Source organism: Lycorma delicatula, chromosome 11, assembly GCF_047948215.1.
Source record: "Lycorma delicatula isolate Av1 chromosome 11, ASM4794821v1, whole genome shotgun sequence".
Lineage (NCBI taxonomy): Eukaryota > Metazoa > Arthropoda > Insecta > Hemiptera > Fulgoridae > Lycorma > Lycorma delicatula.
This window is the reverse complement of record NC_134465.1, coordinates 51,400,467-51,419,667: the sequence shown is the minus strand read 5'-3', so window position 1 is coordinate 51,419,667 and position 19,201 is coordinate 51,400,467. Positions and strand designations below refer to the sequence as shown.

Here is a 19,201-nt window from a genome sequence, read left to right as displayed (position 1 = left end):
AACGGACCGATGAGGTTGCCAAGAGAGCTGCAATAAATGGCATCCGAGTACAATCGACATGTGAGAGAGACTTCATGAGATCAATCCGTGTAAAATTGCTGGCTCGATGGAATAGATTCTGACTGTTGAATCTTCCCACGGCAATGCCTTACATCCGGGAGAATGTGCTCGAGAAACCTCTTTTCCCGAGCAACAGAATATCTTAACTCGACTAATGATTGGACACACCAGGCTTACCCCTGCGAATCTACTTGGCTCTCCTCAAAAGATCTGTAAGGCTTGAAAGGTCAAATGGTCCGTGTACCATCTGCTCTTTGATTGCCCAATCTTTGGAAAAATCCGACAAAACTTAGACCTGAGTTCAGGTATGAAATTTCTACTAAGGATAAAACGTCTGTTGCCTTTCCTCTCCTACAGTGGAATGAAGAATACAATTTAGTGGTTTTTATCTTATTTATGTATTTTATTTTATATTTGTTGTTACTTGTTTATGTTTAATCTTTATTGTTCCTGTTTCTTTATTGTTTATTTTTGTTGTTTTATGTAACGCTACATGATAGTGTTACTTTAGTCGTTAATGACTGTAATTGTTGTTGCGACTGAAAATAAGAGCATTAAAAAATTGAAATTGGGTAGAGCAAGTTTCAATGATCAATAGGAAGACCGAAGCTCCGATTGACGCTTTGGAAAACGAATGATTTTTATTTCTCGCTAAATAATTTATATCAAGATTAATACTATTTTACAAGATTTGAAGTTTTATCCAAAAGAATAATTGCATTTTTAATATGTTTAGATTAGCTGAATTCTTAAAGCTAAAAGATAGATCATAAAACGGCTAATTATGTACTCCTGAGAGTTACCTGTGTAGGAGGTACCAGCATATATTTGTAACAACAAAAACATTATTCATTGAAACCACGCAATAATAAAATAATATAATTTAATTGTTATTTGCTTTCCAAAGAATACCATAACCGTACTAATACAATATTCTCTTTTACCAACAATCATACAGTACAGTTGTTAAGCTTTGCTTTATAATTAAATTTAATTACAATTAAATACAAAATATAATAAGAGAGTAACAAATCAGATTAAGATTATCGCTAGAGGATAGATAATTAAATATTTTAATAAATTCTAAATTGGGTTTTCGGTTAGAAATCCTATTAATAATATTATTCTGATTCAAAAAATTTGGAAAATCGCTGAAATTTTGTAGTGCTTTCTATTCCACTATCCATGAAAACTGAATTGCCGCAAAACGCGTTTGATGTTTTGAATTTTAATTTTGAAATTTTTAATATAATTACTTATTAAATTTTTTTATTTTTTTTTGTTTGGGGGCGAAAAACGCCTGTGCGTTATCATCGCCCGGAATTTTCTTTAATAAAAAAGTAAAATAGCTTTAAAATAATAAAACTTATAAGGTTTAAAATTAACATAAATCATATAATAAAAATTTATTAAAACAAAAGTCAAAAAAGTGAAATAAAAAATCAAAACTAATATCGCAGACGGAGTCTTTAAAATATAAAAGCTAAAATAATAGAAAAAAGAAACTATATAAAACTTACCTAATTCCGATAGGTTGTGTAAAAGGCTCCCTTCTCGGATAATAAAATTAAAGACATAGAACCAAAAAAATCAAAATTGAAAGTAAAGGAAAAAATTATCAAAAACTTTTCTAGCATAAAAATAAATATGATAATATTAAATTTTTTTCAGTAACCTGGTACTACGCAAAAACAGAAACATCCGGTTCAAAATTTCGTTATTATTGTACAAGATACCACGGATGTTTCTGGGTAGATTAAATTTACGACGCAACGCCGCATAACATATGCAGTCTATGAGAATGTGTATAGTCTTGCGGCAGTTGCATCGTGTGCATAGGGGTGCGTGTCCTCCAGACATCTCCAGATACTCGTGTGTGATCCTCACACACATTTAATACTTATTAAATGTCCGCTTACGTATTGTTATTATTATTTCCAATAATAATGAGAGTGGTGAGAGGGAGGATGGATATGAAGCAAACACAAAATTTGCTGATGAGTAGGTGGGAGGCCAGATAGAAGGGATTTAAGTAAGAATGGACTCAACGGCTTCTCCCTGCGATAAAACAATGGATGGAAAGACACTACGGGGAGATGGGTTACGAGCCGACTCAGTTCCTGACGGGATATAGATGGGATGTTTCGGCCCGGACCCGAAAAGGTTTACGAGGACGGTATCTCACCTGTGCGTCTATCGTGGACTACTACGTCGAGAATTCAATATTTGAATGTTTACATTAGTAGCAGCTGAAGTCGGATTGTTATCGGCATTTGGGTGAACTGATGCTTCTGTCCAGGAGGAACTGGACTTTGAGTGCATGATACGGCGATGATCAAGGTTAAGTTGGCGGATGGGTAGTGGGGGACGGCCAGTCTACGGAGGTGAATAGCAGGGGACCCTTCCGGGTTGTTGTCTGCCGATGACCCCGGGTGAACGTCAGATCGTGCTGCTTGGAAGTCAGCAGTTCGTGTATCCGCACCAGTCATCTAGGAACCGTATTCATGCTTTGCGGTCAGATTTCAGTTCCTAGGGGAAGAAGGGGGGAGAGTTTTTAGTCGATGAAAGCCCGAAATTAGCGTCTATTGCTGGCGAACGGTGGCCGGCAGAGCTTTTCCTTCTCTTTTTGGAGGAGGAAAAAAATAATAATATTACATAATATTATTATTATTATATAAAATAAACGTTCAATGGGTTTATTTGGGAAATTAATATATATATATATAAAAGCAGCTTTCGGGAAACAGAAAAAAGGCTAAGCACAATACATAAAGGATTGATTGTCTATCGATGCATAATAATTGTTGGAATTCTATAGAATGTTTTATTTATTTTTATTGTTATGAGTTAGCCGTATTGAGTGACATTTAAAAAGTTTTAAAAAAAAATTGAAAATTGGGAAATGGACTTAAAGTGTATTCTAAATAAATATGGGTCCACACTTGTTTACACTGAAATAGGTCTATTGTATGATAAATAAAAGAATAAGTGGATGATTATTGAAATCTAAATATAATATATATATATATATATATATATATATATATATATACATATTTTTTTTAAATCAATTAGATGGAATAAATTTTATAATAAAAGTTGAAAAAAAAAAATTTACATATATAATTTTGTACTTATCTCTTATTTACTTATCTTTTTTCTTTATTGAGTATACATTTTTCATGTAGATCAGAATTAATAAAATTATTTATTAAAGAATCTTTAAATAATAAGAATAAATCTTTAAAAAAAATTTGTAAAAAATTTTTTAAAGCACCGCTGTTAAATAAAACGCTCTAAAAGGTAAAACAGTAATAATTAAAGGTAAAACAATAACAGTAATAATTGAAGAACATAAGAAAGCAGCCGTAATAAGACAGGGAGTCCGATAAGAATATTCACTCTTTAATCTTTACATGGAACTAGCAGTTAATGATGTTAAAGAACAATTTAGATTCGGAGTAACAGTACAAAGTGAAAAGATAAAGATGCTACGATTTGCTGATGATATAGTAATTCTAGCCGAGAGTAAAAAGGATTTAGAAGAAACAATGAATGGCATAGATGAAGTCCTATACAAGAAATATCGCATGAAAATAAACAAGAAAACAACGAAAGTAATGAAATGTATTAGAAATAACGAAGATGGACCATTGAATGTGAAAATAGGAAGAGAAAAGATTATGGAGGTAGAAGAATTTTGTTATTTGGGAAGCAGAATTACTAAAGATGGACGAAGCAGGAGCGATATAAAATGCCGAATACCCCAAGCGAAACGAGCCTTCAGTAAGAAATATAATTTGTTTACATCAAAAATTAATTTAAATGTCAGGAAAAGATTTTTGAAATTATATGTTTGGAGTGTCGTTTTATATGGAAGTGAAACTTGAATAATCGGAGTATCTGAGAAGAAAAGATTAGAAGCTTTTGAAATGTGGTGCTATAGGAGAATGTTAAAAATCAGATGGATGGATAAAGTGACAAATGAAGAGGTATTGCGGCAAATAGATGAAGAAAGAAGGATTTGGAAATATATAGTTAAAAGAAGAGACAGACTTATAGGCCACATACTAAGCCATCCTGGAATAGTCGCTTTAATATTGGAAGGACAGGTAGAAGGAAAAAATTGTGTAGGCAGGCCACGTTTGGAATATGTAAAACAAATTGTTAGGGATGTAAGATGTAGGGGATATACCGAAATGAAACGACTAGCACTAGATAGGGAATCTTAAAGAGCTGCATCAAACCAGTCAAATGACTGAAGACAAAAAAAAAATAAAGGTAAAAAATAATTTTAGGACGGTATCGCAGAATAGATTTGAGAACAAGCTTTGTCTATTACATAAAAAAGAATGTCCTGACTGATTCATTGACTCGTAATCAACGTACAACCAAAACTATTATAGGTAGAGACGTCAAATTTTCAGGGTACCTTCGTATCTTTAAGTAGGCGTGCAATAAGAAAGGAATTTGCAAAATTTTGTTTTTAAGGGGTTCAAATCGATAAAAAACTAATTTTCGTGTTAGCAGAGCTATCTGTTGGACGTAAAAGTAACATACGCTATACTAAATATTTTACGATTCCATTGCAATGTTTCCGATATGTGTGTTCGCTGCAAACTAAAAAACTACTGGACCGATTTACGCGCGGAGAAGAAGGGAGAAAGGGAAAAATCGGTAAAGGGAAATAGGGAAAAATCGAAAAAGATAAAAGGGAAGAAGGAGAAAATGAGGAAAAGGAAAAACGGAAAAGGGAAATGGAAAGGGAAAAGATAAAAAAGAAAAGAGGAGGGGTAAGGGAAATGGGGCAGTGGAAGGGAATTAAATAATTTTAATTAAAATTAAATAAAATAAAATTAAATTTAAAATAAATAGATTAAAATCAAATTAAAAAATTAGAATATATAAAGCAAATAATTGAAGATGTCAGACGCAAAAAAATTGATTGAGATTAAAATCGTAGGTAAAGCATTGAAATGAAGTAATTCATTACATCTGTCAAATAAGTAATATTAATACATCGTGTGCGCGCGCAAAGCGACAGAATGAGTATGTGAGTGCTCCAGAAGAATACCGTTAAATTTTACAGCTGTATTTCTCTGTTTAAAATAATGAAAAAAGTTAATAATAAACATGTGTCCGGAAAAGAATTTGTTTTTAAATTAGGAATAACAAAGAATTTTACCATGATTTCTACTTAGCAGCAAAATTAATCTACATCAACTGGAATCGAAAACCGGGGAAGAAGGGAGAAAGGGAAAAATTGGAAAACGGAAATAGGGAAAAATCGATAAAAGTAAAAGTGAAGAAGGGGAAAACGGAATAACAAAAAAAAAAACAGGAAAACGGGTAACGGCTATTGATGGAAAATAACGTCTGTATAATAAAAAATGTAATATATTGATTTTGAAATTAATGTAACTTTTTATTATTTGAATAAAATTAAATTTTTATTAATAATAAACATTTAATTTTAATTCTTATTATTCCACAGGAAATCTCTACTTAATATCCTTGAAGAATTTGAAATAGATCTCAAGATAATAAATATTAAAAAGAAACATTTTTTTTTGTTTTCAATCATTTGACTGGTTTGATGCAGCTCTTCAAGATTTCCTATCTAGTGCTAGTCGTTTCATTTCGGTATATCCTCTACATCCTACATCCCTAACAATTTGTTTTACATATTCCAAACGTTGCCTGCCTGCACAATTTTTTCGTTCTACCTATCCCTCCTATATTAAAGCGACTATTTGAGGATGACTTAATACGTAGCCTATGTTTGTCTCTTCTTTTAACTACTTTTTTCCAAATTCTTCTTTTGTAATCAATTTGCCGCAAAAACTCTTCATTTGTCACTTTATTTACTCATCTGATTTTTAATGTTCACCTATAGCACCACATATGAAAAGCTTCTAATTTTTTCTTCTCAGGTACTCCGATCGTCCAAGTTTCACTTCCATATATAAAGCTACATTCTAAACATATATTTTCAAAAATCTTTTCCTGACGATTAATTTTTGATGTAACGAAATTATATTTCTGATTGAAGGCTCGTTTCGCCTGGGCTATTCGGCATTTTATATGAACAGACCTTGTATGTGTGTATATATATATATATACACACACATATATCCACACACACACACATAACGCGCACGCGCGCGTGTAACACACACAAGAATGATAAAGAAAGACAGGGAGAGAATATTTATATGTATGAAAACTTCTATATTATTATTATTATGAGAGCTTTTTGAAAATCATTCCTTAATAAAACGATCTGTATGCAGTATCACGTAATGCCACTCAATAATCTTATTGTACCATATTTATTTGTATAAAATTCAAGAATTAAAGTGTAACCATTCATGTTTGTTTATCCGTTTATTTACTGAAAAAAGTTTGCTCTAATTTTTTTAAAATTCATTATACATTAATCCTTTATTTATATGTTGAAATTTAATACTACATTGTGATTCCCTATTATTAAAAAATTATAATATAAAAAAAAACACATTCAGTTTTCAAATAGATAAAAGAATTTTAAAATAAATGAGTAATATTCAAAAATAAATGAGTTAATAAAATAATGATAAGCCAACAGGAAATCACACGAATAATAGAAACATTTATTTTATCATAAAAAAAAATAAAATTTGAAATTTAATTTTTTCAAGTGTACGAGTATGTAATGAAAAGCTATTGTTTAATTATTTTTGAATGGAGTCCTTTAAATTATATATAAACTTTATGTTAAACTGCATAAAATAAAACAACCTACACACAGATTAATATATATGTATATATCTACCATTGAAAAACTGAAGAGAGAAAGAAATCCGTGTGTGTGTGTGTGTGTTGTTTAGGAGGGAGGGGATGAATTAGTATAGAACGAATATTTTATTAATGAAACCGGAAAATTATAAATAAAAGTGACTTTTTTTTGTAAAATATATTAACAACTCCTACATAATAATTAATTGAATTATAATCAACAATAGAATCATTTATATATAATTGAAAAGGAACTGCCTTTAAAACGATATGAATAATTAACAACATAATTTAATATGGAATTAAAAATACTCAGAGCGAAAAAACATAAAATTTATTTACAATAAGGAATTAATATATCAGATTTTTTTGCCAAATTAATTACGTGAGACAAGTATAAAAATTGCTTTTATCTGTTAAATACATATTCATCAACCTGGAGTTTTAATGAATTCGAAATGTATTCAACGTTTTTTGTTAAGATAGTAGTAATTCTATTGCTGTAGCAACTTTTTTCCTTTACTAACAAACCTTATGTAGCAATCTTATTCCGTATACTATTTTGTTATTCTTATATATTATTTCCTTTTTTACTTTCCCGTCTAGATATCGCTACAGTAAAGCAATAACTCTAGAAGGAAAACTATTGTAATCGATTTAATTTGAACATAACCGGTTTTCACCGCATAATAAAATTTTGACACCGAAGGAACCCAAAAAACCGGATGGATGTTTTCCGATTTGTATGTATGTATGTGTGTGTGTGTTCGGGGTTGGCCTCTAAATCACCTTATATCTCTACAACTACTTGAACAAACTCGGTCAGATTACTTCTATATAATTATCGCGTATTGATGCAATTTCAAACTTGAAAGGTCAACGGGGTAAGTCTATAGAGTAAGGTCATCCTCAGTATCTCGAGATTTCGTTTAATTAAGGTTATATTTTAATTAGGCACATTTGTTAACGATTAAAAAATAACAATATTTGCAAAAAAATATAATTTTTTGGAAAATCGCACCACCACTATAAAAAATGATGTAATCGTTTACTATGTTGTGACGTCACAGGTTAGCAGTAGAATTAAATAAATGAATAATATTTAAAGTATATATCAAGTAACTCTGTGTGGCTGGCTTCTCGAACTCGAACGCCCGATCGGTACCTGACACGTTAACACTCGCGACTACACCGGTGTACTTATTTTCCATGATTTTATTATAATCACACCAAGTATCCTTGGGACAAAGAAAAATCTAGAAAATTTAGAAATACGAATGAAAGAAATGACAGACGCTACAACGGTCAAGGAAAAAAAAAATCATAAAAAATTTCCTACTGCTCGGAATTTAATAAATTACGTTTCATTTTAAAATTAAAATATCAAGTAATCGTATGGCGCTAAATTCAAAAAATCGAAATTTTGAACGAAAATTGGGAAAAGCTCCTTTATAAAAATCCTTATCTTTCATAAGTTGATAGGAGGATATTTTTTTAAATAAATTAAAAAAAAATAATACCGGTATAAAAATAATGTAATATATTGGAAATACCTGAAATAAATTATACAGGATCAATAAAATGAGCGCACGTACGCACGCATACACACACAGAGAGAAAGAGAGAGAGAAAATAATAATGGGGTATAACAAAAAACTTTTACCTTATTTAAATTGATTTTTTATTTTATCTGTTAAACTGTCACAAAGATAAAATATACTTGACACTGTGGTACGGATAACCTAGAGTGGTTTATTTGGTTTTTTTTGTTTTTTTTTTTAATTTTATATTGAAAAAGGTCATCACAAACCATTTGACACCCATTTCATTAAATCCTTTTTATTTTTAGTTTTAAAAAGTAAAAATCAATTTCATTATATAAAACTTGTACACATCTGCAAAAAGAATCTTTAATATAAGAAATTGGTTTTCCTAAATGAAAAAGAAAATGAAGCAATGAGTAAAAATAAATTTACCCAAATCAATTTGTATTGAATAAAAATAAAAAATAGTTTTTTTCTTATTTTTAAATTCAGATTATTAGAAAAATATATATTTTAATTAAAACTCACATTTCTTCATCGTGAAGGTACTGGGTTCGAATTCCGATCAGGCTGGATATTTTTCATAAGCTAAAAATATTATTTAATTTTCATATCAGTTTAAGTTTTTTGTTTTTAATATATTCTATAATAACTCCCATATCTCTGGCGAAGTGATAGCATTTTGGCCTTTCATCCAGAGGTTCCGGGTTTGATTCCATAGAATTTTTCATACGCTTCAAAGTACCATTTTCCCTTTTCTATGAACAAGCTTCTAACAGCTTCAGAGGTGAATTAATTATCCATCAAGCATTAAGAAAGATATATATATATATATACATACAGAGTGTTTCTAAAATGGGAGGCCGGCTATATTTTTTCGGTTTCTACTTGTAAAACTAACCAAAAAATATTCTTAGGAAATCCGACAATTTCTCCTTCGTTTTCTCCCTGTCAACCATTACGTTATTTTTATATCAAAATTTATATTTCAAGTTCGAATAAACGATCACTTTAATATTTGATAAGCGTTTTGGTAATAAATTTTTATAATTAGCAAAGTTTTAAAATTAGCAAAAAATTAGCACTTAAATACTTCGAAAATTACAAAACAGCGGCCAAGTTTATTTTTCAATCTGTTATATCTTCCTAAATATCAGTTTTATCAAAATTTATGTTATTTGCTAAAATATTAGGACTTTTATTTTGAACAAAATTACATTTTATTTGTTAAAATCTGTTACCAAATAGCTGAGTTATGGGAGAATATAGATGTTGTATTTTATATCTCTTTTCATGTCCTCCACTTTACGTTCAAAACGAATAAATATTGATTGTTTAAGTAATAGTTTTCTCACAATAATAGACTTAATAATGACCCAAAATTACAAATTTAACCGATTTAAAAAAAAAAATTGTCCTTTAGTTCAAAATAAAAGACTTAATATTTTACAAAAATAACATAAATTTTTATAAAACTAATATTTATGGAGATATAACGGATTGAAAAATATACATAGCAGCCATTTTGTAATTTGCAAAGGATTTAAATCCTGATTTTTTGCTAATTTTAAAACTTTATTACAAAGATTCTTATCAAATATTAATGTGATACATGTATCCGAATTTGAAATATAAATTTTTATATAAAAAATAACAAAATGGCGGACAGTGGTAGAACAAAGAAGAAATTACCATTTTTCCTAAGGATATTTTTTGTTTAGTTTTTACAAGTAGAATCCGTAAAATTATAACCAGCTCAACATTTTAGAAAAACTGTATATACATACGAGTATAGTCTCACAAAAAAAAAACAAAAAAAAAAAAAAAAAAAAAAAAAAAAAGAAAAAAAAACGGAGAAACTTTCAGTACTTGTTCTACTGGTGTAAATAATGAAAAAAAGTTCACATAAACATTAGTCTGAAAGCGTATTATTTTCGAGTTACAGTTAACGAAAAATTTTACTGATTTTAGTTCTTTTAATAAAGGAAAGCCCTACTGTATTTTTTGGGAGCCAAATTAAAGAGTATTGTTGGTGCTTTCTTATATAACTTCAGCTGGTAAATAGAGTAAAACAGTACGCAGAATTGTAACTCCTAATATATCTGACGTAAAACACAAAATTCGTTGTCTGAAAAGAAGTTTTTTTTTTTTTTAGGTTTGTGGTACGATACCTTTGTTAAATTACTAATAAATGCAGAAGATTTAATAACAAAACTTGTACAGAATTTAATTGTAAGAAAATTCATGTAAATATAGACAATAAAAAGTAAATAAAAACCTTTAAAAATCGATTTTTTATCGAAGCAAAATAGACGAAAAAATAGACAGAAAATCGAATTATTCTTTCTGTACATAGAACACATACTGAAAGTTTCTTCGGGAGATACCCTGCTTATAAATAAATAAGGAAAATTTTAAGGAAAAAAATTAAGTTGTTTAACTTATTTATAAATAAAAATTACTCATTTAAAACAATTAAAATTTTAAAATTCGTACCTGAAAATTAAAAAAATATTTCTTTTCATTTTATTAGATATGAAAAATCCCAGAAAACCTTTAATTGTAACCCAACACTAAAATCCAAGCACAATAGAAAAAAAATTCCAAAAATATCGTCGTGGCCAAGTGGTTGCGTCAACTCTTATCCAGTAGACGCGAGTTTTACTCTTGGTCAAGCTTGATAATTTTTCATCATTATAAAAGTCACTTTTCATGATTGACTATAATTGAATGGTTCTACTGTAGTTAATAAATTAATAAAAATAAAAAATTCAAACCACCAGAAGTAAATTTAGTACCCAAAATTCAGCTTATACAAAAATATCTTAACTCCATGACAGAATAGTGTCATTTTTTTTTTTCATCAGGTAAATTCTTAGATTCAAATCTCCGTCCGGTTTCACCACATTTTTTACTAAGCTGTAATATTAATCCTACTACCTACCTTGTTTCAAATACTGAAAACTAAATTTATATATTAATCTGGGTGCTTACTTCGTCACCTATCATGTTTTTTATGTGTGCTCGAAATACGAGTTAATACGTACGGAGACCATCCGTTGACTTGATCTTATCGGGTCGACGTGTAAACTGGAGGAGCCAGGGCGAATGGGTAAACCTACCGGGTTGGTCTAATGGTGAACGCATATTTCCAAATTAGCTGATTTTGAAGTCGAGAGTTCCAGCGTTCAATACCTAGTAAAGTCAGTTATTTTTAGACAGATTTGAATACTAGATCGTGGATACCGATGTTCTTTGATGGTTGGGTTTTAATTAACCACACATCTCAAGAATGGTCGAACTTGAGACTGTATAAGAGTACACTTCATTTACAGTTATACAAATCATCCTCATTTATCCTTTGAAGTATTACCAGAATGGTAACTACTTTGAGACTAAACATGAAAAAGAAAGAAAGCCCGAATGGTTAATAGTGGAGAGTTTTGTAGTGTACTTACCAAAGAAAGGATTGCTGAAGGGATCTAAAGCTGTACTTGGAATTCTCTTTTATTCTATTTTTCTTGACGTTTTGTTTTATAAATTATGTTTTTCTTTTGTTCTTTGTTGTGTTTTGTTTCAATGTTAAAGTTTTGCTATTGTTTCGTGTAATATTTTTATGTTTCGTGTTGAACTCACTTTTACTTTGTACGGGTAGGTAGTTCAATTCCTGTGTTAGTTAGGTATTTTCAAGCTTGGTTAAGACTCGGTGAGATGTGTTTTGTTTTGAGTTCATTAACTAGTAGTATATCCATGGGAATGTCATTCGTGGCATTTGCATCTGAAATATATCAAAAGCTGAGGTTTCAAAGATGACCTCCGGTACAGCCCATAATTTTTTGTGACGGAGGGGGTGGCGGAGTAAGTTGTGTAAATACACTGATAGAAATGTCTGCTGAGACATTTGCATCAGTGGTATTCTGTCAGAGGCCAAACTGATAACTGCGTTCTGTTATCAAGTTTAGAATCTAAAAGACGACCTCCGGTTAAGCCAATCAAAATTATGAACGAAGAGGGTTGGTGTGGCGACCGGGTACGTTACAAAGCGGGTGTCTTTCCCTATGGGGGTCAGGATGACCCCCGTCACGGCTTTACTCATATTATTTACGTATGGAACTTCAAAAATTGGAAAAAGAGTTTTATAGTAATTACATGGATGCTATTGTTTTCAGAGTTATTACTACTCACGACTTACCAGATAAAATTGATTAATTTGAACAACTTTTTAGTTGTTAAATATGTAAATTGTCGTTATTCCCTTTAATTTTATATAAAACTAATCTGTTTTTACTTATATTACAATAATAATACAAATCAATCTTTTAGAGACAATTATATTATATATAGTAATTCACAGAACCTGAAGAAATCGATATTGACGATGACAATCGATATAGACAATGATATTAAATTTTGTAAAAGACGGTTAATTATTTTAATTTTTTCTTTTAATTTAAGATTTATGTAGTAGAGAGATTGGTGAAGTTTGAATTGTGGTATACATTCCGAGGGCCGTAAGAAAATTGCAGTTAAAATTTCATAATGATTGGTTCACTAATTTTTGCGATTATCGATAACAAACGAAAAGACGTATTTTTATAAAGTAAAGAAATTATTTATTTTGGTTTTTTTAATATTACAATTTTCTAATAATTTTCAATATTGATTTTACTGATATTAATATACTGATAGTTTTTTGAAAACATCGATTCATACCAATAAAAAAAAAGTCAATATTCTTGGTTTGATAAGGAAGAAGTGGGTGATAAACGAAGAAGATAAAAAAACTAGTAAAATATACAGAAAGACAGAGCCAGATACTAATAGAGTAGCATTTTAAAAGAAAAGGGATCACAAAAACAAAAAAAAGATAAAAATAAAAAGGTTAGTATAAAAAATAAAAATAAATAAAACATTAATACAAGAAAAATAAAAATGTTGAATCTCAATAGAAGAAAACATAAATAAAGAAAAACAAAAGAAAGGAGGAATTTATAAAATACTGCAAGAACTTAATCAAGAAAAGAAAGATGATAAGAAGAAAAAAGTAAAAAACAGGATAAAAAGATATATTAAAGAAAAAAAAATGGCATATAAAAGCACTGGAAAGAGTTTTATAACTTTTCCGGTTTGCCGGGATATGTTACAACTATTGTATTTAAAATGAAAATTAAACTGAAAATTAAAATATGTTAAGCATACAAGCAAAAAAGTATATTAAGAAAAAAATTATTCTACTCTTTGAATAAAATTTTAAAATACGATACAAATGGTGACCAAAACTCCGGGAAACATTAATTAATTATAACCAAAATAAAATGGTATCAAAAACTCTATTCATAACACATCGTACAAAATTTCATAAAATTTCGTTAATCCTGCCTGAAAATATTAAGCGAGATGATGTTGGTTTGCTTGGCATTTCTCCCGCCACCACCCCATTCGCCCTAAAGCATAAGACCGAATGTCTGAGCCACAAATGGCTATGAGCCTCGAAACAGTTTAGCGACCAGTATCCTAAATAGCTCCTAGAGCTTACCTAACAGCGTGAGCGACTAAGCGCGGTGCCACACACCACCGGCTTACGTGTTCCAACCGCTTACTTGTCATCGTATATTTACTAAAATGGGTAGGCGCATCCCGTCAATTATTAAACATATATATGACATCCATAATAAAATTTATTTCGTCTAGCCAGCAATTCGCTCCCACGCCTAGGTCGCTGAATGCCAACAAGTACCTTTCCACCATTTTATAGCGCTTGGAATCATAATAATTGGCTGGTGGTCAGCCATACTCAGGGTTAGCTTCCCACAGCAATTCTTCCTAGTCTGGCGTTACAGATGACATAAACCACTGACAGAATGCTACACGTTTTCCAGTGTCTGCAAGTGACAAGTAGTGAATGACAAGAATTCTGTACGGATGCATCTTTAAACATTTGCGTGATGCCATGTGGATAATACCGACGGAGAGACCAGACTGGTTAGATAGGCATCGCACAGGCCTTTTTGAGGCTAACAGAATATACAGCTTGCACGTCGATCAACTTTTCAAGTGTTAGCAGGTCGACCACTTTTGACTGCATAAAAGTCTTTCCCTTTACTACGGATGCCGGTTGAACAAAGCAACCGCATCTAGGAACTCCCACACAGTCCGACAATGCGGCTCTCGCCATATTGCCTCGCTGTTTGTAAGTGGCCAATTTTTCCCTTAACATCTAAGTTCCAGGGTGGCCCGGTCAATAGCAGGGCATTCAAACATCAGATGTTCATTTGACTGGACCTCCCCGCAGATGCACAGCTCATCAGCTGCCAGGCGGAACCGAATCAGATATTGGTTCATGGTTGGTGGTCGGTTAAGCGAGATGATATCTGACAAAATTAAATAATCAGGATTACTTTCTAACCCTGAATGGAAACTTTCTAATATACAGTGTTTAAAAAATGAAGCAAATTCATGGAAAAATGAGTATATTGCAACAGTTGTTGAAATTGACTTCCATTATGGGATTCACATAATTGAACACGGCGTTGTATTCACTTAAACAACATTTATTCAGGAATTCCTACGACACATCATTCAATTTCGCTTTGCGATTCGGAAATGGTGTGAGAATGAGTTTTGTAAGCAACATTTTAAGGTATCCCCACAAAGAAAATCAGGAAGAGATAAATCAGGAGACTGATTGGGCCACAACCCCTTTCAAATCACTTACCCATGAAAACACAGATCAAAATAGGTCATAGAGTTGTTGACTGTATGAGGCGTAGCACTTTTCTGCTGAAACCACGTGTTCTCTAAGCGGTCTACAGGTATAGCGTTTACAAATTGTATGTAGTGCTCACTATGCCATGAAAGAATGTCATGAAGATTCGTCAATGTGATACTACACACCAAATACCCACTTTTTATCCGTGCAGCTGATGTGGATTTTTCGTGCACCAAATACGTGAATTCCGTGCATTCAGGTATCCATCAAGATGGAACAACGCCTTGTCATACCGAAACTAATCATCGAATTCTTCCTAGTCTGGCGTTACAGATGACATAAACCACTGACAGAATGCTACACGTTTTCCAGTGTCTGCAAGTGACAAGTAGTGAATGACAAGAATTCTGTACGGATGCATCTTTAAACATTTGCGTGATGCCATGTGGATAATACCGACGGAGAGACCAGACTGGTTAGATAGGCATCGCACAGGCCTTTTTGAGGCTAACAGAATATACAGCTTGCACGTCGATCAACTTTTCAAGTGTTAGCAGGTCGACCACTTTTGACTGCATCTGCCAAATCCCTTGTCTCTTGCAACTTGCCGTACAGCCGTTTGATAAAGGACTTGTTTGTTGCAATCACACCATACTTTTCTACAAAGGAATTCTGGGTTTGGGCATAACTGGCAAATATAATGTATTGTATGACAATGAATACTCTCTTCTACATTGTACAACCCAATTTTCCTCAATTAAACATGCAACAAAAGAAGGAAACATTCTTCCATTAGATTGCGTAACTTTTTGAACACTCTGTATAACCAAAATGATATACTTTTGTATTGGAATCATTTAATTATATAAGAATCTTACTTAGAAGAAAGAAATAACAAATATGAAAAAAGTGTTTCTTTTCTCTGCACTCCTCTATGGGGGTCAAGACCATATATCATCAGCGTTATCTCAGAGAAAATTACTTTAATATTTTTTAGGTAACTAACGGAAATTAAATTATTTTTTAATTTTTGTCTACTCTGAGTAAAGTTTTTTCTCTACCCCTTAACCGATTCTCACTAAAATGAAATAAATTCAATGTCCCATATATAAAACTATCATCTCCCGTCGGGGCTTTGATTGCACTATAGGCGTATTCAACCTCAAAACCTTGCAATATTTTTTAGTAATTCTGTATGAGCTGTTGCCCTCAAAGTTATAACTTTTCACAACTTAAGGGATACAATACAGTACTTAAAGAAAATATGTGTTAAAAAATCAAAGTTTTAATGAAATCAGGAAGATACTGAAGTTTTTCAGAAATTATTTTATCCCCAGTATAGTATGGACTTTATTGTGAAGTTTCATCATTTCATTTTTTGGCATTGCAATGATTACATATTTTAATCGTTTTACGTATTTAAATTTCATTCAAATTCAGGGGATAATCAAATCTTTGTAAGCTAACATATTTCTTAGAGATTGAACTCGATTTTGAGTATATAAATTGCTGTTTAAGTCCTTGAAAACCCACGTGAGGTAGATTAATCAGATTTTTAAAACAAAACAAAAAAATCTGATATGAAAATTACGTATACACTTTTTTTTTTAAATGAAAAATACATAAAATTTTATTTCATTAATAACTTCTGATATTTTTTTCATATTTAAAAAACTTTTGATTGGTATTATTGAATTATTATTTGTCGTAAAAAATTTACTATATGAGGTTAATAATTATTAATAAATCAATATATTTAAATTAAAAAAAAAAAGAAATGAAATGTCGGATTTGAACCGATGTATCTTCCCCTTGTAATATCCAAATATTTCATTAATTAAAATTTTATTTGGCTATAACTCTGGAACTAATGAAAATAAGTACCACTTATGATATATCGTTGAAATATTGTTTTTATGAGATTGGTGAGATTTGAATTATGGTAAATATTCCGAGAGGGAGGGAGGATTCACAAGAAAGTTACAATTAAAATTTCGTAATGATTAATTTAATAATTTTTCCAGTTATCGAGATCAAATGAAAAAATGTCGTCTCTTTATACAGTACTGAAAATCATCATGCCACATTTCATCCAAGTCGTTCAACTCAGTCTGCCAATATCAAGCAAAAAACAGTCAATACATATATATATATATATGAAATTTCAAAAATCAAGCTTACTCCCTTACTCGTTACTGAAATGGACTCGTCCAACATATGAACATCGCGGCGACGCAGTAGAACACTACCGATAGTAAGAACAATGTAATCATAACGTTCAGTGTATTGCTAGAGACAAGATGGTGATTTCGCTAGATGAACGTGTTTTAATTGTCGAGTCGTACTTCAGTACGAAATCAGCGGTTGCAGTGCAAGATTTGTTCCGCCATAAGTACCCAGATAAACCAGCTGCTAACAAAACATCAGTATTAAGGTTAGTTGCAAAATTTAGAGAGACCGGTTCGGTTAATAACAAGGAACACAAAATATCTGCGTCAGTGTTGAATACAGATACAGTCACTGAAATCAAAGACCGATTACTCGCTTCGCCAAATAAATCGATCGGACGTTTGTCTGCTGAAATTAATTTGTCTAAATCAACTGTTCATCGTGCGACCAAACGATTACAATTACGACCTTATCGCATTCAAACGGTTCATCGACTTCTTGAGCCCGACAAAGAAAAACGGCTACAATATTGTCAACGGTTCCGTTGATTTCTGCGTGAGGGAATTAATGTTATGGGTTATTTTTCACAGATGAAGCACGGTTTCATTTGGATGGCTACGTAAACAGCCAAAACAGTAGAATTTGGAGCGCTGAAAATCTCTACGTTTATCACGAAAAACAGTTACACCCGCAGAAGTTGGGCGTGTGGTGTGCGATATCGCGGAAGAAAATAATCGGTCCTATTTTTTTCGAGTACACCATTAATGCAGAACGATATCAGGATATTTTATTTCAGTTCATCAAACTCTTGGAAGAGGAAGACAGACACTGCTGGCTACAACATGACGGTGCGACATCGCACTAAGCGGGTTCAACTTCTGATTTCGTTGAGGAATTCTTTGGTAATCGTGTTATCGGTCGAGGCTTGTGGCCACCAAGATCTCCAGATTTGACTGCGGTGGATTTTTTTCTACGGGGGTTACCTCAAAGAAAAAGCCTACAGCAACAAACCACGAACACTTAAACAATTGAAAGTCAATATTGAACAAGCTGTATTAAATATCCAGCCACAAACTTTGAAAAAAGTTGCAAGAAACACTGTAAAAAGAATTGTAGCTTGTATTCAAGAAGATGGCGGCCACTTCCAACATTTACTCTAAATGTAAGGTAAAATGGATGGTAATAATAAAAATTCCATTAACAATTTGCACATGCCTTTTTATTATTTCAATACCTACCAATATAAGGTTGGGTTGCGTTTTATATGGGACATTCTGTATATACTTCCGGATTTTTATCTTTTTTTGTTAAGTTAGGGTGTCATAAAATATTGAGTAGCAGAAAATCCAGATTTGCATAATTTGATCTGATTACCGTGTATTCTTTTACATGCATAGATTATATACGCAGTAAAGTATACTACTATACAAAAATCATATAAATTATTTATTTTTCTACCATAAGCGTACGAAAAAGTAACTTGAAATAAAAATAAAATTTATTACAAAAGTTTTTTAAAAATTCTACTTCTCGATTCAATTTACGATTCTTTTTTCTAAACATTCAAAGTTTGTTTTTCCTATAAATAGATTTATTTAAAAATAAAGAGCAAATAAAAGTTTGGAAAGTTTTTCTTATTTTATAATTCAATAATAAATCGTGCAGAGTAAAAGTCACGTGTGTTATACATACAGTATATATATAAAAAAGTTCTATAGAATGTAATATATTTCTTTTTTTCTAAAATCAGTTAACAAAAAAAGTTTTGTAATAATAATAATAATAATAATAATAATAATAATAATAATAATAAAGAAAATAAATTAAAAAAAGACTATTTGTTAATTTATTGCAATAACAATGTGTTTTTTTCGACAGAAAATTAGTAAATATTTGTTAATGAAACCTTTTTACTACTTTTAAACTCTACGATACAAAAACA

The 19,201-nt window shown here is 31.1% G+C and overlaps 1 protein-coding gene across 1 annotated transcript in view; it reads right to left on the bottom strand.

Annotated features, from left to right (window-relative positions):
- Positions 1-19,201, bottom strand: part of AstA (allatostatin A) — a 581,607-nt gene that overhangs the window by 142,639 nt on the left and 419,767 nt on the right. The window lies entirely within an intron of this gene.